General features: G+C 45.2%; 1 long non-coding RNA gene across 3 annotated transcripts in view; it reads left to right on the top strand.

The window, feature by feature from the left end:
* LOC108520787 (uncharacterized) overlaps positions 1–21,299 on the top strand; it is a 73,940-nt gene that overhangs the window by 25,101 nt on the left and 27,540 nt on the right. For 2 of the 3 annotated variants that reach the window (XR_001883006.1, XR_001883004.1), the window contains 3 exons: positions 1,862–1,988; positions 6,562–6,630; positions 7,287–7,533. This is a non-coding gene — a long non-coding RNA (uncharacterized LOC108520787). Of the gene's footprint in view, positions 1–1,861; positions 1,989–6,561; positions 6,631–7,286; positions 7,534–21,299 lie in introns of those variants that run through there. The other variant, XR_001883005.1, reaches the window with a different exon arrangement.

Raw genomic sequence — 21,299 nt, 5'->3', positions numbered from 1 at the left:
GTCTTCTGCCCAATTTTGTAGTTGTTTACATCAGAACGTTAAGCCTGCCCCAGTTACTTCATCATGGCTGGAAAGATAATCAACATCTACTGCTTTTTTAAAATTAGAAAAACACAAAACAGTATTTTAGCATCTTCTAGTAAAATAATTGTTTTAGTCAAATTTTAATTGAACAAATGAATGAATGAACAATCAGGCCCTTCCTTTTTTGTTGTTGTTTTTTGAGACAGAGTCTTGCTTTGTCACCCAGGCTGGAGTGCAGTGGCAGCATCTCGGCTCACTGCAACTTCCACCTCCCTACGTTCAAGCAATTCTCCTGCCTCAGCCTCCTGAGGAGTCTTAAGCATGCTAAAGGGATTACAGATGCCCGCCACCGCACCCAGCTAATTTTTGCATTTTTAGTAGAGACAGGGTTTCACCATCTTGGCCAGGTTGGTCTTGAACTCCTGACCTCGTGATCGACCCGCCTCGGCCTGCCAAAGTGCAGTGATTACAGGCGTGAGCCACCGCGCCAGGCCAGGCCCTTCCTTTTATAATAATATATACAACTCCTGGGTTTTAAACCTTTCACTTTAGTCACAGATAGACTCTTTGAGAGAGAAAATAGCACCCCTGTCCAAACGTCACATGCCTGGCGGTGGGACGGAGCCTGGCCTGTGCATCTGAATGTTGGAGAGTGCACCTTCCTCTCCTTATTTTGCTTTATTTCCAGGGAAAGGGAAAGGAAGACATGCAGGTAATTTATCAACTAAATTACAAGCTGACTGATGATAAAGCCCCGCATCCCCCCAAAAAGGGAAATGATTGTGGAGTTTTAGTGGGTTTTCAATTGTTCTTTCTTTTCTCTCCACAATGAAAATCTATCATTAAAATATATTATTTAGTTCTTCTTTTAAAAGTTTAGATAATTCTATCAGTAAAATGAACTTTCTAAAATTGCACACAATTTGTCACTGGTTAGAAATGCACAAATCTACCAACTTCTCATTGATCTTAGTTTTTATTGTATGACTTCCTTGTGCTACCTACCAGAATTTCTTGCAGCCAGTGGGTAACTCAAGTCATACAATGTTAGAATAATAAAGGATGTTAGACTTTTTCTAAAATCTTCAGTTGTATATTTTTATCACCAAATAAAGTGCAGTATCCAAAGCAAAGTTAAAGTAATAGATTCCTTATCTTCTATCTACAGTCAGTTCATACGGACTTCATTTATTGGATCATTGAATATGTTTTCTTTAAATATCAAGAAGCAATAACATCACAACTATTAACCTACCTATATAATTTACATTCTAAATGAAATGTCAGGGTATGTATGTGAATAGAGACATATGAAGATAAATATTCTGTCATTTAGACTTTTAATCATGAATTGCAAAAGCATTTCTACTATGAATCATAGAAATACTTATTGCATGATAATAAAAGATCCGTATCTAAATACAATTTCATCAGAAAAGCAATGTAAAGATGTTTTTGACTCAAATTTTCACTTCAGGCTTAAATAAAATGCATGTATCATGATATTATAAATTTTATATAAATATTTTGATGATGATATTTGGCTTTCAAAGAAAGGTACCTTTGGACACATGAACAAAGTTCAGCCAGTGATGTAATATAAAAACAGGAATATTAGTTATTATATAATTAAGTACCATTATAAAGAATTTTAGTGTGTCAAACAAAATATTAAAACTGCTGCTAGAATCTATTATAAAATTTTCCTTTTAAGAATTCAGATGTTTTGGATAATTCTGTTTGTGCATTCAAATTGTTTCTATAATTTTTATTAATGTTCCAACACTGATCTGCTTCAAGAAACACCCCTTTGCTTTCCTTTTTCGTCTCATTGAAGTCCTAGGGTCACTTTACTCTGCACTTGGATTGATGGATGATCAGATGTCTTCCTTCTCATGCTGGCTAAGACATCAAACACCAGAGTGGGCTTACTTGGCTCCAGTGCTGGTGATGGGCACTTCTAGGTAAGTGGAATCTGGGGTGTACATGTACTAGTGAATTTGCTGGTTCTTAGTGCAGGATCATTTGAAAAAGTATTATTCAGCCAAATTGATCAAATCACTTTGAACAATTTATGCATGTACTTCATTACACAATAGTTTCCATTTCTGCACGTTCTTATACCTATTAATTTTTGCAAATACTATAGCCATAATATCACATTGTTATTTTGATTTATGTTTAACTGAATTCAAATTTTATACTGGTGTTCAGAAGATTGACTTTAGATTTTCTTACTTGTAAATTACCTTTTCATGTGTGTTGCCCATGTTTTAATGGGTTGACCTTTTTTGTTGATGTTACTATGTACCGAACTGCATCCCTGCCAGATTCATATGTTGAAACTCGAGCTCCCAGTACCTCACAATGGGATTGCATTTGGAGATAGGGCCTTTAAATAGGTAATTAAGTGAAAATGAGGTCATTAGGGTGGGCCCTGGTCCAATATGGTTAGTGTCCTTATAAGAAGAGGAAATGAGGACACAGACACACACACAGGAATGACTGCATGAGGACACAGGAGGAGGCCCCATCTACAAGCCAAAGAGAGCCTCAGGAGGGTCCAGGAATGACTAAATTGTCATCGCAGACTTCTAGCTTCCAGCACTGTGAGAAAACAAGTTTCTGTTTTTCCCTTAAAAATTCTGATTATTATTGTTGAAAATAAGCACAATGGCTCTTTTTTTAAATGTTGGTATTCTGTCCGTCTGTCTCAGTGAAAGCTCTTATTAGTGCTAGAGTTTTTTCAGATTTCTTTGAATTTTCTGTATAAGAATATTGTCAATAATACAAAATATATTATCTTTTCCCATATAGTTCTGAATTCTCTTTATTATTTTTTATCTTAATGTGGCTAATAGAAAATAAAGTGCAATGCTTTGTAAGTGAGGAGATAACTTCCTCCTTGTCTGATTACTAAACTTAGTAGAATGTTAGCATGATGTTTGTTTCAAACATTTAGAAGATAATCTTTATCTGTTTAGTGTTTCTGAAATGTAATGTTTTTCTCACTTTAAATTTTCTAGTACTATCTATTATATAGGTGTGAGTATTGTATATTAAACTGATCTTATGTTACATTAAAAAAATCATAAAATATTTTCAATAATTTACTAGCTTTGATTATCTAAAATGATTGTCTCTCAATTCAGGTTTTCTAGTTCCTCCATAATGGTTTCTCCAGTATCACATTCTGAATGAAAACATACCTAGTGATTTCCCATTAAATATGATGCTGGCTTTAGGAGAAATATAATTATGTTAAATATATTTGCATATATTACATATATTTATGTATTTATATTTACTATGTATGGTTTTACATATTTATAGATAACTATATAACTATATATAGTTGTACATATTTATATCTGCATATATCATACATATGAATTGACAAATACTTAACCTACTAAAATGTATAAAACATTTACATATTACAAGGAAAAGATATCTATAATACAATGAAATATAAAACATTATTATATTTTAATGTGTTAAAGAAATATCCATCAATTTATATTTTATGGAATGTTTGTATTAGAATGGGAGTTAGATTTTGCCAAAAACATTTTTAATGTCTGTAAATCTGAGACGGGAAACCAGCAGGACTTGTTTTCTGAGCAGTGGTCAGGACTGCAGCATGACCCTGCTGGCCAGAACAGGATGGGGTGGAAATGGTGCAGTGAAACTGCCAAGCCAGCAGGTGGAGATGGCAGCAGCCTTAACTTCCCTCAGTACTCATTTGCATAAAGACCCCTCCGCTGGTGCCATGTTTCATGTTTCATGTTTCATGTTTCATTTGCATAAAAACCCCTCCGCAGTTTACAAATGCCATGGCAACAACTTGGAAGTTACCTTACATGGTTCTGGAAACTCTCTGCTCCTTTACCAGAAATTTTTTCAAAACAGCTGGCTCACAGCTCACAGGTGCAAACTCTGGATGCACTGTCCATGGGGTATCCCTGCTTCGCAAGGGGCAGCACCACTTCAGTAAAAGTTGCTTTCTGTCACCACCAGCTCACCCTTGAATTCTTTCCTGGGTGAAGCAAGAACTCTCCTGGGATAAGTCCCAATTCTGGGACTCACCTGATGTATTAGTCCATTTTCGTATTGCTATAAAGATATACCGGAGACTGGGTAATTTATAAAGAGAAGAGGTCTAACTGGCTCATAGCTTTGCAGGCTGTACAGGAAGCATGGCAGCATCTGCTTCTGGGGAGGCCTCAGGGAACTTTGACTCATGGCAGAAAGTGACATAGGAAGAGATGTCTTACATGGCAGGAGCAGGACCAAGGTGGGGGGAGATGCCACACACTTTTAAACAACCAGACCTCACAATAACTTACCATCACGAGAGCATCACCAAGAGGATGGTGCTAAACCATTCATGAAGGATTTACCCTCGTGATCCAGTCACCTCCCACCAGACTCCACCTCCAACACTGAGGATTACAATTTATGTGAGATTTGGGTGGGGACACAGATCCAAACCATATGTTCCACCTCAGGCCCCTCCCCAATGTCATGTCCCTCTCACATTGGAAAATCCAATGGTGCCCTCACAACAGTCCTCTTAACTCATTGCAGCATTAACTCAAAATTCAAACTTGAAAGTCACACCTGAGACAAGGCAAGTTCCTTTTATTTATGATCCTATATAAAAAACAAGTTAGTTACTTCCAAAATACAATGGAGGTGTAGGCATTGGGTGAATACGCCCATCCCCAAAGGGAGAAATTGACAGAAAGGTGCTACAGGTGCCACACCAGTCCAAAATCAAGCAGGGCAGTCATTAAATTTTAAAGCTCTAAAATAATCTCCTTTGACTCCATGTTTCACATCCAGAGCATTCTTGTGCAAGGGGTGGGCTCCCAAAGCCTTGGGCAGCTCCAGCCCTGTGATTTTGCAGGGGTCAGCCCCATAGCTACTCTCACTGGCTGAGTTGAATACTTGTGGCTTTTCCAGGTGCAGGGTGCAAGCTGCCAGTGGCTCTGGAGGATGGTTGCCTTCTTACCGGAGCTCCACTGGGCAGTGCCCCATTGGGGACTCTATGTGGAGGCTTCAACTCCACATTTCCCCTCCACACAGCCCTCATAGGGGTTCTCCATGAAGGCTCTGCCCCTGTAGCAGATTTCTGCTTGGATGTCCAGGCTTTTCCATATAGCCTCTGAAGTCTAGGTGGAGGCTTCCAAGTGTCAATTTTTTAACTCTGTGTACCTGCAGGCTTAACACCGTATGGAAGGCATCACCCTCTGAAGCAGTGGCCCAAGCTGTACATTGGCCTGCTTGAGCCATAGCTGGAGCTGGAGTGGCTGGGATGCAGGCAGCAGTGTCCCCAGACTGTGCAGGGTTGGGGAGGGCCCATGAAACCATTCTTCCCTCCTAGGCCTCTGGGCTGTAATAGGATGGGCTGCCACAGAGGTCGCTGAAATGTCTCCAAGTCCCTTTCCCCATTTTCTTGGCTATCAGCATTTTCCTTCCTTTTGGTGATTCAAATTTCTGCAACTTGCTTGAATTCCTCCCCTGAAAATGGGGCTTTTCTTTTCTACCGCATTGGCAGGCTGCAAATTTTCCAAACTTGTAGGCTCTGCTTCCCTTTTAAATACAAGTTCCAGTTTCAGATCATTTCTTTGCTCACACATATAAGCTAAACTGTTAGAAGCAGCCAGGTCACATTGTGAATGCTTTGCTATTTAGAAATTTATTTTGCCTGATACCCTAAATCATCACTCTCGAGTTCAAAGTTTCACAGATTCTCTAGATCAGGGGCACAATGCCTCCAAGTCCTTTGCCAAAGCATAACAAAAGTGACCTTGCTTTCAGTTCCCAGTAAATTCCTCATTTCCATCTGACATCTCCTCTGCCTGGATTTTATTGTCTATATTATTATCAGAATTTTGGCCACAACAATTTAACAAGTCTCTAGGAAGTGCCAAACTTTCCCTCTTCTCCATATCTTCTTCTGAGTCCTCCATACTCTTCCAACCTCTGCCTGTTACCCAATTCCAAAGCCACTTCTCCATTTTCAGGTCTCTTTATACAAAGCCTGACTCCTCAGTGCCAATTTTCCATATTAGTCTGTTCTCACACTGCAATAAAGAAATACCCGAGATTGGGTAATTTATAAAGAAAAGTTTAATTGCCTTACTGTTCCACAGGCTGTGCAAGAAGCATGTCAGCCTTTGGTTCTGAGGAGGCCTCAGGGAGCTTTTACTTATGGCAGAAGGCAAAGTGAAAGTAGGTGTCTTCCATGGCAGGAGCAGGACTCAGAGAGAGAGGGAGGAAATGCCCCACACTTTCAAACAACTAAACCTCGTAAGAACTCCCTCACTTTCATCATGAAAGCATCGTCACCAAAGGAATGGTGCCAAGCCATTCATGAAGGATCCACCCCGCGATCCAATCACCTCCCACCAAGCTCCACCTTCAACACTGAGGATTACAATTCAACGTGAGATTTGGGTGGGGACACAGATCCAAACCATATCACCTGCCCTGCATCAAATCTAATGCTATTCATTTTTCTCTTTAAAGGGATTGTTACGTGATGTTGCTGACTTCCTTCATATTGGACTGACCCTGAGTTCATGAAATAGACCCCAGGTAACCACTCTTTGCTAATAGTTAATATTTTTGCATCAACATTTATCACTGATAGTAGTTTATGTTTTTTTCTTGGTACTATATTAGGTTTAGGTACAAATGATATTCTTGTTTTATAACTAGAATTTGGTAGTTTTCTTTCACTTTCTATTATATCAGATAATTTTTTGTAATATTTAGAATATCCTATGTTTAATATGTGTTAAAATTGTTTCTTATATTCTTATGAGGAGGTGATTTTTTTGGTGAGGTAATTCTTTATTTCTTCTATTAAGATTAATTGATCTAAACTTTATATTAAATCCGAAGCCAACTTTTATAAACTGTGTTTCCTCCATTTCCCCTATGTTTTCAAATTTATTTTTGTAGGATTGATAAATTATAGTAACTTCTGCCTTTTAAAAGTTTCCTGTTTCATTGTTATTTGCTCTTTCAATTTCTTTATTGTATGTGTTTAAGGTGTACAACATGGTGCTTTGGTGCACATGAACATAGTGATGTGATGGGATTACTATAGCCAAGCAAGTTAGCATGTCTGTCATTTCAAATAGTTATCCTTTTCTTCTGTTAAGTGCATCTAAAATCTACTCTCTTAGCAAATGTCCAGTATACAGTATCACTAACTATAGCCCTCATGCTGCCTGTTCCATCTTTAGCTTTATTCATCCTGCACGACTGCAACTTCCTGCGTTTCATCAACTTCTCCCAACCCTCTTCCCTGCCTCTGGAAACCACCACTCTACTCTCTGCTTCTGTGCATCCAAGTTAAAAACATTAAGATTCCATATATAAGAGAGATCTTGTCTTGTGTATTTGTCATATTTATCTTTTTTGCTTGGTTAAATTATCTAGTTATTTGTCTATTTGGTAAGTTTTTCAAAGAACCAGGATTTACATTATTGATTATATCTACCATTTTATTATTCTCTATCTTTTGGTTGAAAATATTTATGTATATTTTTTGTTTCTTGTTCTTCCTATTTGTTGACTTCATTGCTCTTCATCTAGCCATTTCAATTGGTAATAAAATTTATTCTCATGCTTTGGTTTTTATTGATCTGAGTGTTGAGGGATCTGATTTCTGATCCTGCCAAGATTTGAAATGCCTAATAGTGTTTTAACTTTTCGTTTTGAAATTACGCTTCTCAGAAAACTGCAAAATAATAAATAATGCAGATTGTTTTTATAACACTCTTCATGAGCTTCCTCTAATTCTAACCTCTTGCATGAACTTGGAACTTTTTTTTTTTTTTTGGAGACGGAATCTCACTGTCGCCCAGTGGCATGATCTCAGCTCACTGCAACCTCTGCCTCCTGGGTTCAAGTGATTCTCCTGCCTTAGCCTCCCAAGTAGCTGGGACTACAGGCATGCACCACCATGCATGACTAATTTTTGTATTTTTAGTAGGGACGGGGTTTCACCATGCAGGCCAGGCTGGTCTCGAACTCCTGACCTTGTAATCTCCCTGCCTCAGCCTCCCAAAGTGCTGGGGTTACAAGCGTGAGCCACTGCACCTGTCCGGGACATTTTATAAAGCCGTGATGTTAGCCGTGGTGCAACACTGTTAGTTACAGACTTAATCTGGGTTTCACTGGTTTTCTCACGGACATCGTTTACCCCTCAGCATCTGATCTGTGGTATCACCCTGCATTTAGCCGTCTCATTCCCCCACTTCCCTCTGACTGAAGTGGGTTCTCCAGTCATAAACACAAATTCTACACGTGGGTTTGTGACCTTGATACATTGAAAGACAACTGGTCAATAAGCTTGCTGGGCGACCCTGCATCAGGGTTTGTCTGATGTTTCTTCATGATTAGTTTGAGGCTACAATTATTATCCTTTAAGGGATAGCATAGAGAAAACGTGTCTTCTCAGTGTGCCCTGTCAGGAGTGCACTGGGGTGGTGCCTCTTCTGCCTGGAATGTCAGTCTAAACTGATTTGGTTAAGGGGCGTGTCCGACTGGTTTCTCCAGCATAGGGGAACCATTTCTCCCTTTGTCATTAATAAATGTCTTGAGGAAGAGCGCGAACCTAGAGCACCAGAGAAGGACAAGTCCTGCAGCAGCCTGGGGTGGGAGGAGCCAAGGGGTGGAGAAGGTGCATTTGCGGGGCCTGACCTTGGAGGAGGTTGTGTCCTGCTGTTTGCTGGCCACACCAGGTGGAGTCTGCAGCCTGTGGCCAGGGACATGGCCCATCACCCTCAAGGGCATGGACATGCTGGACTCCTCCTGGCACCTCGCCCTGTGCGTCCCCTCCACCCAGCTGTCTATCTATACCCTTTGTCAGATTATAAATACACAGGTTATTTGAGCTGATCGAGCAAATTAGTTGACCCCAAGGAGGGGGCCATGGGAACCCCGATGTATGACTGGTTAGTCCGAGACACAGGTCAAAACCTGGGGCTGGTGACTGGTGTCTGAAGTGGGGGCCATCATGGAAACTGAGTCTCAGTCTGTGGGCTCCGATGCTGTCTCCAGGTGAGTGGCATTAGAAACGAACTGAACTGGGGACACCTGGCTGGTGCCTGTTGGACAGTCTGCTCCCAAATTGGTGGTTGGTAGGAACAAACCCTCACGCATCTGAGGCCACGGAAGTGTACTATGTTGTGAGAATATTGTTGGAGAAACTGTGTTCTGTATCCCCATTTGAACTATTTTAATCTAACAATATTTGCCATCTTCAACACTGATATTATTTTCTGTCATTTTCCTTCTGATCTGTTTGCTTTTACCCATTTCATTTGTGCCATTTCATCTGTAGCTTTTCAAGTCAGCTTTCTCTGTTGTCATTATTTTATCTCTTCTTTGAAACATCACCTTTATTTAATATTAGCAGGAGCACAGAAAGCATTGTTGGCTAACATTCATTTCTATCACTACAGTAAAAAGTCTCAGAATTAGCAAAATAATGGGATGTGGCTCTTTGACATCAAGCCATGTGAATTTTTCTAAATTTAAATCCAGGTAATATATTTTCCTTCGTGTGGCTGTAAGTTAGACCAATGGTATCTGAATTTACTCACAGCAGCAAGAAAACATGTTTTATCCTCAGTCGTGTGTCAGTGGTTCATTCCTGTTTAAGCTATGCACAGCATTCAATATCACCATTACTAGCAATATGTTGTTTGAATATTAAGTGGTTTGCTTTTGGTTTTTGTTGTTATAGCTATATTTGGAGTGATTACTTTGTGTGAGACAGGGTTCTAAGTGTTTATAAATTGATTAGTTTAATTCTGATGTCAACTCTGTGAGATAGATAGATTTAGTATCTGTGTTTTGGGATGAGAAAGCTAATGTCGAGAGGCTAGGTAATTTGCCAAAGTTAACTCAGCTAACTATAAGAGATGAGATTTGTACACAGGCATTTTGAGAGGAAAGCCTGTCGGTCTACCTCATACATTTTAAGATGGATTTATTGCGAGACACAGTTAGCAAATGTAAAATTTAAAAAAAGGGTAAACAAATACGGCAAAAAAATAAAAATGACCATAAATATTTTATTATTGACGTGTTTTTAAAAAATGTTTCTTAGATTTAATACTGAAGTGAAATTTCACTATTCAAAGAGTAATAGAAATGAGTATATTGTTTTATACTAACTATTCATTCACAAAAGTTTACAAAATTGGCTCATTAATCTACATGCCTATACAATGCTAGAATTCTTTTACATAAAAATAAAGTACTAAGTAACAATGAAATCAGTGTCTTTCTTTACAAGTAGAAATAATAGAAACCTTTAACAATACTATTTGGTATGTTTTCTAATACAAACTGCTGTTTTCAGGAACTCAGTGTTGTTATGTTTGAGCAATCTCATGAATAATTGTTTTGTGTTGTTTACCACGTGCTAAACCTTTTATGTGGATTTTCCATCCGTTTTCAATTAAAAAAATCAAAGCTTGGAAATTCTGAGTCAGAGCACCAAGGTCACACAGCCGTGAGTTATGGAACGGGCATTGAACCCAGGCTCCCAGTGCTTGTGCCCTGGGCCAGCCCTGCTTTCCATGCGTGGTCAGTTCCAGAAAAATCCGAGGCAGGGCTGTCAACAGCCGTTTGTGGAGGGGCTGCTTTGGATGAGTGATGATGATTCTTGAGATGGGCTCCTGAGACCTGGCCACACACACTGGACCAGGCTTTTTCGGGGTAAATCCAGGCATATCTCCCAGGAGGAGACAATGTTTATGTGCAAGCTTAGAATGGTGGTACTACTGAGAAGAGTAATTTTTTCACTTCTTGATGTTCTCTTAAGGACTTTAAATAAGCACAAATAATTCTAGAGAACAACGGGAAGACACAACGGCTCATTCACGTTCGATTGCAGTGGAAAGAACAATGGCCAGAGAATCAGGACAGGGTCAGCTCTGAGGGTGGAGCTCCCCGCAGAGGGCTGCAGTGTGAGCTCCAGTCCTGGGGCAGATGCGTCTGCGATGCTCTCCATTCTGGTGCCTTGAGGAGGAATTACTTGGAGCTGAGGGAGGCTGAGCCTCTCGGCTCAGGGACTGGGGAGCTTCTGAGAGGAATGGATGGGTGTTGGGTGGTGCTTAGGCTATTAATGTAAGTGCTCATTACGTTAGAAAGTATTATTTCAGTAAAAGATGTATATGTGTGTGCTATCAAACTAGTGAGAATCTGAGAAGCATATGATGAAAATAGAAAAAGAGTTTTACTACAAAATAGTGAGTGAAGAGAGCTGATAAAATTAAAGGCAAACCTTAACTTCGGGTCTCCCGGCAGACACTGGGAACGCCGGATGGCTCATGCACTTTTGTTTCACCTAGCCTGTACTTCTTTCCCTCACGCAGAACAGCCCAGTTTATCTGTAGAGAGAAACATTCTCTTAAAATAGAGATATTTTTGTAATAAGTTGAAACACAAAATTAAAATAACATTAAGATCTATAATTAATAAAGATGCTGTGAGCCGATTTTCTGTAAAGACATTGTCTCTACTTGTAGCCTATAAATGAGAAGGCCAGAATCTTTTCATGAATTAAACTTCAAGAAAGGAATCTGACATTGGGAATAGATATTTCAGAATTGTTCATATCACCCAAATGTTTACCACTTTCGTTTGCCACTGAGAAATGAGCCTGTCAGGTGTGATTACTGAGGAAACAGACCAATTTCACTTCCTTCCATTTCAGAGCTCCTTCCAGCAAGCAGGGTGTGGGAAGTATTCAGAGGCAGTGTTTCTGAGTTTCCTGCAAGCTGGGGTTGTATGTCAAGCTATGAAGCTTTTCATATACATCTTCTCAAATATTTCTTACCCTCTAAACTGCTGGGCTGTTCTTTGAACTGGCATAATTAGCATGTAAAGGGCGCATTTTCATTTAGAGGCACTCGATGCATCTCAGACTTGAAGTCTCCTGGAAAAGACCTCGCGTCTGAGGTGCCTCAGAGTCTCTGCTGGAGATGGCTCTGTTCTCGAGAGTAAGGTGAGGCGTTGTTCAGATGCAGAGTGGACCCTCACGCCAGCCCTGGCCTGAACAATTCATGAGTGTGTCTTTTAAGTCCAGGTCGCCGGGAGCGCCGGCATGGAAGAACACGGTGCTACGTCCCAGCACTTCTCTTGTTTTGCTGCACTGGTCAGCCAAACCCCAAATAATTACCTTAAAATGATGGGATGAAATGGTTCTCCTGTCAGCGTTCGATCACAGATGCTCACTTTCACCTTCATCACCCAGTGGGAACTGCAGTGTCGCAGACCTTTGTGGATCTGAGCGCCCCTGGAGGCTCAGGCCCTCATCTGCCGGCTGTGACTGGGGCCCTTCCTGGTCATCCCTGGGGCTCCGGGGGTTGTGGACATTAACAACCTGCACCTGACTCTGGGGTTGCTGTGAGGTTTAAAGGAGTTCATGTATGAAAAGGGCCTAGACTCGTGCCTGCCTCAGGCTGCAGCCCTGAGTGGACGCTCCTCATGTTTAAGTAGCTGTGGGACCTCCTGGAAGTGCTTTAACCCTGAACCTCCACATCCACTCCATGCAGAGACTTGGACACCGAGGTCCTTCCCAGCTAGAAAAACAGAAGAGCAGCAAAACGTAAGACCATGGGCTCCGTGTTTATAAAATCTGAGGTTCATTTTTCCTCTTTTCTTTTCCAGTTCAGGCTGTTTCCAATCACAGGTGACTCACCGCCCTGCCAGGCAGGCACACAGCCGAGGCTGGCCGGCTCTCACATCCAGTGGGAAGGGTGCTGACTTGGATGAGGTGTCTTTGGCTGTACTCCCCCAGCCCTCACTGAGCAGTGATACCGGTAACTCTGGAGGCCATGGATTCACAGGGGCTCTGGGTCATGGCCTCCCGGCGTCTCATGGCTCAGATTCCAGTAGCCTCAGTGCTTCTTTCCGAGTGAGGAATTCCCTAGGTCAGGGCTGGGCAGTGGCGGCTCCTGGGGTTGGTGAACATGGGGCCAGGTTACAGCTGCACATATCAGGCCTCTTAACTGCTGCACAAGCCACTTTGGTTGTTAACATCTGTGTTTCACACTTGTTCCACCATGAGCCCTCGTCATGATTTCAGATACAGGCCTGGGCCAAGGCATATTGTAAGCCCGTCTAGTCCTCACTGCTCCCTTGAGATAAGCAGATGGAACAAAACAAGAACAGGAAAAGCAACAACAAAGCCTTATCTTGTGGAATTTATACACACAGAATTATTCTCAACATCATGACTGAGTTTCTGTTGGATCACAGAGAGGGCAGTTGGGGTCTCTTCCGATCCAACGTAGCCTTGGCCTCACCATGTACTTATGTAAATGGACATGGTACATTGTTTTAGTGTGTGCTAGAACACAGTGGAAGCAGCTTTAACACGATGCACTGTCCTGTGGTAGTAAACACTGAATCCTGAAATACAGCCACACCCCTGAGCACATGTTGGGTCGACCTCACTCAGCATTGCCGAGTGCAAGGTGGAGAGCCATCAAGGGATCTGGCTTCGGAGTCCACACCTGCTGCTCACTGGGTGGGTGGTCCTGCTTGTTTCTGAGTTGTGTTTCCTTCTGTGAAAGGGAGGACAGCAGGACACTTGATCTCCGGCCTCCCACCTGGAATTCCGAGAAATAAATTCTTGTTGTTTGAGCTGCCCCGTCTGTGTCCTCCATCAGGGCAGCCCTGCAGGATGAAGACGGACTTGCCCGTATTCATCTCATCTTAGGGATGCGGCAGGATCCAATGTCTGTAGCCCACCCAGCCACGCAGGTGCAGGTGACAGCTTCTCCTCCAACGCTTTCTGTCTCTTTGGTGCTGAATCTGGCTGGGTCAAGACAAGGAGGAGGCAGGCTCTGTGCCATGTTGAGGGGAGTGGGTGTGAAGGGTCTGCAGGGTGCTCGTGAGAGAGGCAGACCCTGACTCTCCACTCCGGCCCCCTCCTCTGCATCGACCACTGTCACTCAGAAAACTGAATGAGAGTAACTTCTGACTATTTTTATAACATGCTGAAACAGACTTCACACTATAAACCACTTTCAGGATTTAATATTTATTTTACTAGAAGTTGATCTTCTTTATTAAATATACATTTCATGCTGGTTTTTGAAGGGTTGAAAATATTACGAGAATTCTTTTGCAATAGAGTCATTTATTTTCAGGAAAAGGCAATGTGGCTTTTGCAGCAGAAACATATCGATGAGTATCCGGGGTTCAGGGCCCCCACTGTGCATTTAATCACTCCGCAGAGGCCAAGAGGAAAGTCATTTTCATCTGTTTAATTGTTGGCTTCACCAAGGACAGTTATGCCCTCAACAGGTTCTCTGCTACTGACAGTGCTAATTTACTGCATGGGTTGGCATTGAAATTATTTAAGACCAACAGGTGTTACAAAGGTAATTCCTCAGTAGCTGAGCTGTGTGTGTGGCCCCACCCTGGCCAAGGGAAAGTTGATCTCAGGAGAATCTGGACTTTGATGGGACAAGAGCTTCTTCTGTGTGGAGTGGTGGCGAGGGTGTGGTGTGTGTGCTGGCACGGGGAAGGCATCCCCTCCCACCCCGCGGTGGAGCGGATTCCTCATGACGGACCCTGCATCCTCCCTCTGTGGCTTGTCAAATGAGACCCAGAAAACTGCTGCCTCTGGAAGGGCCTGTTGCCATCGGGGGACCCTTGGCTCCTGATGACGGGGTCTCCATGCAGACATGAAAGGGGAAGGCTGAGTGTTCTGTCACTGTGTTTCCATCAAAAGTAGGTTCTCTGTCACTTCAAAGAAACATGAAGCCAGCATAAAATAGGGCCTTAGCAAAACCAAGGCCATTCACTGGGCTAGACATGGATGGACGGGAAGCTCTGACGCACTTGGCCTCCTTGTCATCTCGTTGTGCGCTCTGTTCCAGCTCAGGGAGCATCAGTTTAGGGAATTCAGGAATGTACGGGTTCCTGTCACTCATGTGCATTCGTGTGCTCATGGAAGTCATCAGATTGGAGGAACAGTCCCTGCGGGCAGGGGTCACCAAGGCTGCATCTTTGTGAATTCATGAGTGCTGGCCTCTGTCCACATCAGTCTCAGGCCAGCTCTTGTGCTTGGAGGAATCTGTCGTGAGAGGACCCACCTCGGTGTGGAGATTCGTGCTACCAGCAGCATGTGCTGCGTTGAGAGCACTGAACAAGGGCCCGGGAAGGTTTGAGTTTACTTCCCTGTGGGATGAGATGTGGCACCGCCATTCATTTCTGGTCTCCGGTCAGACGTCGGCCAGGACAAAGCCATCAGGGACTGTAACCAGGAGGATGGGGTCCTAGGGCCTCCACGGGCTCTGCAGAGCCCCTGATCCTGCTCACGCTCTGCGTTCTGGAGGGCGACCCTGGGCGGCTGGACCCCAGCAGGTCAGAGAGCTGGCCTGAGTCTGGGGCTCCTTCGGGATCAGCCATAGCCCGTCTCTGCCTCAGCAGTGGTGTCGGTGCCTCCACGGCTGCAGCCTTGTGGGGCCTCTTCCTCTTCAGCTCGCCCATTTACCCCTAGGCCTCCCTACTTCCCCACATCCTTCTGGCCTCCACACAGGTCCCCCTCAGCTTTGGCCAGGAACTCCCACATCCCCAGTCCACTCCCTCGAGCCCCCCAGTTCCCCTCCCAGCCCCCAGTCCTCCTCAGTCTTTCCCTGAGCCCCTCAGTCCATCCTGAGCCCCCCAGTCTTTCCCACCCTCATTTCCCTGGGCTCTGGTGGTTCCAGCATTGGGGACCCTGCCCTGTGCTAAGCTTGCCTGTTTCTGCTCATGGAAAACCCTCCAGATGCGTCTGATGGCACCGGGCAGGGCTGACCATGGGCTTGGCATTCCCAGGCTCTGTGCCCTCGGGCTGCGCCACCCTGCATCTGCTTCCTGCCTCCCGAAGGAGGGTCCGGTGCTCACAGAGGAAGGCATCGTGAGGGCCCAGACACCCCTAGCTCGACACAGAGGTCAGGTGCAGTGAGACACTAAGATCACTTCACTTTCTTTCTCCAGGAAGATCTCTAATGTTCCTAGAACTTGAAAAACAGGAAAAAAAGCCAAACTGTTTTTCTTCTGCTACACACATAACACATTCCACACTTAAGTCCTGACACCAGATGTGGGGCTTCTCGCAGGCTGACCTGCTCTCCCTCGCCAGCTGGGGGTAAGATTTGTTTCCTCATTTCTGGCTTTCAAACATTTGGCTATTGTGCATTTGAACATGAATTTCTTTGGTTTTATCCTAATTGGGAGAGGATGCTCGCTTTCTTAAATCTGTAGATTTATGTCTTCCACCAAGCCTGGGAAGCATTTACTCATTTTTTAAAATTTCCAGCTTTTTGCATCCTGTGTTGTTTTTTCCCTTTTGTAGTTGCGGATGGGATGATATGCAGAGCCTTTGTTGAGCCCTGTAGGACTCTGAGGCACATTCATTTGGTTCCCAGTCTATTTTATTTCTGCTGCTGCTGTTTGTTTCAGGTTATTGATGTTATTATTCAGATGATTGATGTTCCTGAAGTTGGCTGATTTTGTTTTTGCTGGTGTTCATTCTCCTACTGGGCCCGTGCATTGAAGTGTTCTTGTTGGTTTTGTGTGAGGGTGTGTGTGATGTTTGATGATTGTACTTTTCCATTTTAAAATTACCATTTGCTACACAACTACATATACTTTTTTTTCTTTTTGCAGAGATGTTTTATATTTCCATGTGCTTCAAGAGTGTTCTCAGCTGCTTATTGTAGCATTTTTAACATGGCTGCTTTAAAATCCTTGTCTGGCTCCTATTAAAATCTTCTATGTAAGACTCTGGGTTTTTAGTTTGGCACGTGTCAGTCGGTTCAGGTTCGAATGCACATCCTGGCTCAGTTTTGCTGTCAGTGGTCCAATGCCAACGTCGATAGACCCCCTGCAGTGCTATTTTGGTCCATGCCGCTGTCTTCTCTAGAAGGTGTGACTTTGCCCCCAGTGTCCCTGTCCTGGGTGGGAAGGGGGAGGCCCCTGCCTGTGCCTGCTGAGCAGTGTGAGGAGGCAGCTTCCACACAGATCCTCCTCAGGAGGTTGCCTTCTCATAGCCTGAGGGGCAGGGGGATCAGGTTTCTCCCTTCGAGGTGGGGGCAGGTGCAGTTACTGCAGCCCACTCTGTTGGGCTTCACTGCTTCAGATCCCATGGCTGGAGAGGGGCTCCTGTGTGTCTGTACCCGTGGGTGTTTCTGGACTCTTGTCCCACCCAGGCTAGAGTATAAAGGAGACTGGAAACCCCCAAGAGCTCACTGCTGGGTCATTTTCAGGGTTCCAGGGTCCCTAGTTAGTTTGCCCACCTTTTCCTCGGTTTCAGAGCCCTCTGGAATGTGGCTTAGTATTTTGATTTTGTGCGGGTTTGGTGCTGTGAGCAGCTAGAGGAGTGAATCAGGTGGAACAGATTACACCTCATCCAGAATGGGAGCCTCCGCCCTTCCACCGTCTCCTGGGGTGACCTTCAGCAAGGGACGTGACTTCTTTGAGGCTCCAGCCTGGCGTGTGAGGTAGGGATGCAGGCACTCCCTGAAGGATTCCGTTCAGAACGAGGCAGGATAACGTGTGTGTGGCACCTTGGGCTGCTGGGCGGCCGCCACTTTCTTCTTTCTGTATTTCCCGCCCACCCAAGCCTCAGGCTCCTCCTCTCAGTCTGCTCTGGTAACAGGAGGGTTTCCCTTTTCCTTGGAACACAACTGCTTCCGTTCCTGGACTGATCTGAATTATGAGGAAAGTCACACTATGTGCAATTAATTTGTGCCTGTCTTATCTCCTAACCTACGTAGACAACATTTAAAGTGTAGAATTTTACCGTTGTGCACTTAATGTGGTTAACATTCCATTTGATAGGGGAGGAATCTGAGGCCAGGGAAGGAAAGCGGCCTGCCGAGTTCCTGGGTTGATGGCACCACGGATGTGGCAGACATAGTCTAAGATGTACTTCTGTGTCTTGTCTCTGCCCACGTGGGCCCAGCCCCCTGAGGTGCATGAACATCCTGGCTGTCCTGGATTCACTTGAGATCCCCCCAAGCAGCAGGTGTCCGGGCATGTCGGGTGGTTTCCTGCACCACAGACCCTGCAGTGCGTGACGGGCTGTGGGGGTCCCATGAAGAGGGCACGGATTCTCAGTGTGCAGCTGGGAGCTCATGTCCCCGTGGGAAGCAGCCCACAGTCCACTCCAGAGTGGACTATAATCGCAGAAAGATGGAGACAAAATTCCACTCACTAAGCAGGGTCTGAATCCCACTCACCACAGCTCTGGCCAGGGCCCCTGTCCAGGGACGTTCGTGCTCAGAGGACCTGCCTGGTGAACAGGAGTGCACACTTGGACGGGGGAGAGACTGCGGGAGGGTGCCGGTGTTCAACCTGCTGGCATCATTAAGGGAAATGTGCTTGCGTGTGGAGTGTGGAGGCCCCACTGAGGACACGCAGGTGTCCTGGGTTCCACTTGGAGCCAAGCCTGCCTGGGACAGGGCCGTGTGCTCTGCCGTTCGCAGCCCGATGGGAAACCGGCCTTGCAGCGTCTCCCAAACAGACAAGGCAAACTTCGGGCGGTTCTCGGATTCTCTCCTGGGAAAAGGAGGAGCTGTGTTTTCCAAGCCTTTAGGTATTTACTTATTCATTCATTGCCTTTCTACTACATAAAAAGATTACTAAGTTCCTTGGGGCTCCTTTCACAGAATGCAAAGCTATTCCACCTCTCAAAATAAAAGGAAGAGAGAATACAATGAATTCCAAACAAAATGAATAAAGAATAAGAAGCTACAGAGAAATGAAAGAAATGTGGCCAGTGACCCAAAACAGGGATTACGCAAAGCGTTCCTCTGGTCTTTGACTGAACGGCCCACGGCGGAGGACGGAAGGCAGCTGCGTAGGAGGGCGGGTGGCGATGGAGAGGTCGTCAATATGGTCAATATTCACGGCAATGGGAAAGTCCAGGGCATCCTTCCCCCACTTTACTTTAAAACTGCAATTCCTTTAGAAGTCCCGTCCCGAGGTCACCCAGACACGCTGGCATCTTCCTCCACTAACCGTGGGAGCGTCGACGGGCCGTGTGCAGAGACTGACAGTGTGAAGTACAAGACCGGTTTGTGCTGTGACTGTTCACAGAGAAATCTCCAAAGGAACCTGGAAATAGTAAAATTTATTGAGCACAGAGTGTGAGTCAGGCACAAACATGCATCGTGTGACTCAGTCCTACAAAGAACCCACCCACTCCTCAGAACCTACGGGAACATACCAAGCTCTCTGCTTCTTCTTCTTACTCGAAGACTGTGGGCTGTCCCCACCACACAGAGGGGAGTCCGTGCGCCATGGGCTGTTGAGAGTTCCGTGAGATGAAACCTTTAGTTAGGGTGTCCTGGTTGTTGCTGGCTTGGGCATGAGAACGCCGGGGCAGGGGCTCTGCAGGTGAGGGCAGCTGGGAAACGCGTCAGCTTCAGGGCAAGGAGGAAGAGGTCAGATGCTTCATCCTCAAACCACAACCAGAATCAACCATGACTTTCCGAAGCCTGACCGCAGTGAGGCCATGTTTAGTTGTTAACCCCTTGACCACCTGCCTTGAAGGCTGTCCGGCTGTCCTCCAGCACCTGGGTCTGTGACCCTCCCTCTCTGAAGGAAGGTGTGTGTATGTACCCGTGTCTGTTTGTGCGTGTGTGTAGGGGTGAGAGGGTTTGGTGTGTGCGTGTGTGTGGGCGCACATGTGTGTGTGTGTGTGCATGTGTGTGGGCGCACATGTGTGTGTTGGGAGGAGTGTGTGCGCGTGTGTGTAGGGGTGAGGGGATTTGGGAGGAGTGTGCATGTGTGCGTATGCGTGCATGTGTGCATGTGTGTGTGTGGGAATGAAAGGGTTTGGTGTGTGTGTGTGCGTGTGTGTGTGTAGGGGCGAGGGGTTTGGGAGGTGTGTGCATGTGTGCGTGTGTGTAGAGGTGAGAGGGTTTGGAGTGTGTGTGTGCATGTGTGTGTAGGAGCGAGAGGGATTGGTGTGTGTGCGTGTTTGTGTGTGCATGCGTGTGTGTGTGTGTGTATGTGTAGGAGGTGTGTGGGGCGTGAAGGGGCCGATGGCTCGGGAAACTCTGGGAGGGACTTGAGCACTCGAGTGGCACAATTCGAACCACACTTCACATTCACTCAGCTGGGTTCGTGCGCGTGTGTGTGTAGGAAACAGAGCCCCGCAGGGAGGCTCACTGTGGTCCAGGTAGCTGTAAGGAGGGTGCCCTGGGCTGGTGGAGCCATGAGGCTGGATCGGGGGATTGTTTGGATGAAGCAGTCAATGGCACCTGCAGGTGGGGTGTGCAGGGAAAGACGGAAGGTCGTATTTGTTTGTTTGTTTGTGTGTTTTTTTGTTTTTGTTTTGTTTTATGCGCCTGAGCAATTGGTCTGATGCTGGCGCCATTTGGAGAAGCTTTTCCCAGGAAGGAGTGAGGTTTCTTGAATTACATGTGACGATTCAGGCTCCTCCAGTGTTCTGAGTGTGGAGGCAGCAGCACAAAGATGCTGGTTTCTTTTACATGTGCATGTTAATTTCTATCATTCAGGTTCGTCATTACTTCTGTCTCAAGAGAGCGCAGGAATGTGCAGACATTCCTGTAAATGTTTGGACATAAATCTTTAAACAACTAATTTTGAGGGAGAATTTGCATAAAAACCTCACCAATCTGAAATTTAATGGGGGAAGGGTTGAAAACTGTCTAATTGCATCTGAAATTTTGCCATGTAAGTGATTATTATGTGATCTGAGTAACAAAAAGGGAAGTGAAAACCATGTTCTCATTTCTGCCCTGAGGAATAAGGTGGGGCTGAGGAGTAAGGTGGGGCTGAGGAGTAAGGTGGGGCTCCAGAAACGGATGATGGGACTCTCAGAACCCCATGTGACCCTTTTGGGGAAGTGTTTTAATGGAATCTCAGGACTGTTGAAGTTTTTGGGCTTCCCGTAACAGGTGAGGAAACAAATCCCTAAGGGATGGGCACTCCTCAGGTGCTTGGGGACGCCTGGGGACGCCTGGGAGCACTGTGCGTCAGACGTGGTCAGCGGTCCCTGACACACATCAATGAACAATCGTGCTCCTGCCCCGGAGCCAAGGGCTGGTGTGGAGGGGGCAGATGAGCAGGGGACCTCGATGGCCCCAGGAACTGTCCAGCGCCAGGGAGGGGAGAGGGTGAAGGGTGTGGGTGGGGGTCCGGGGAGGAGGGGAGAGGGCGGAGGGTGTGGGTGGGGGTGCAGGGGGGGGGGAGGGCGGAGGGGGGGG

Source organism: Rhinopithecus bieti, unplaced genomic scaffold (assembly GCF_001698545.2).
Source record: "Rhinopithecus bieti isolate Rb0 unplaced genomic scaffold, ASM169854v2 scaffold_51905, whole genome shotgun sequence".
NCBI lineage: Eukaryota > Metazoa > Chordata > Mammalia > Primates > Cercopithecidae > Rhinopithecus > Rhinopithecus bieti.
This window is presented reverse-complemented; position numbering and strand designations above follow the sequence as displayed.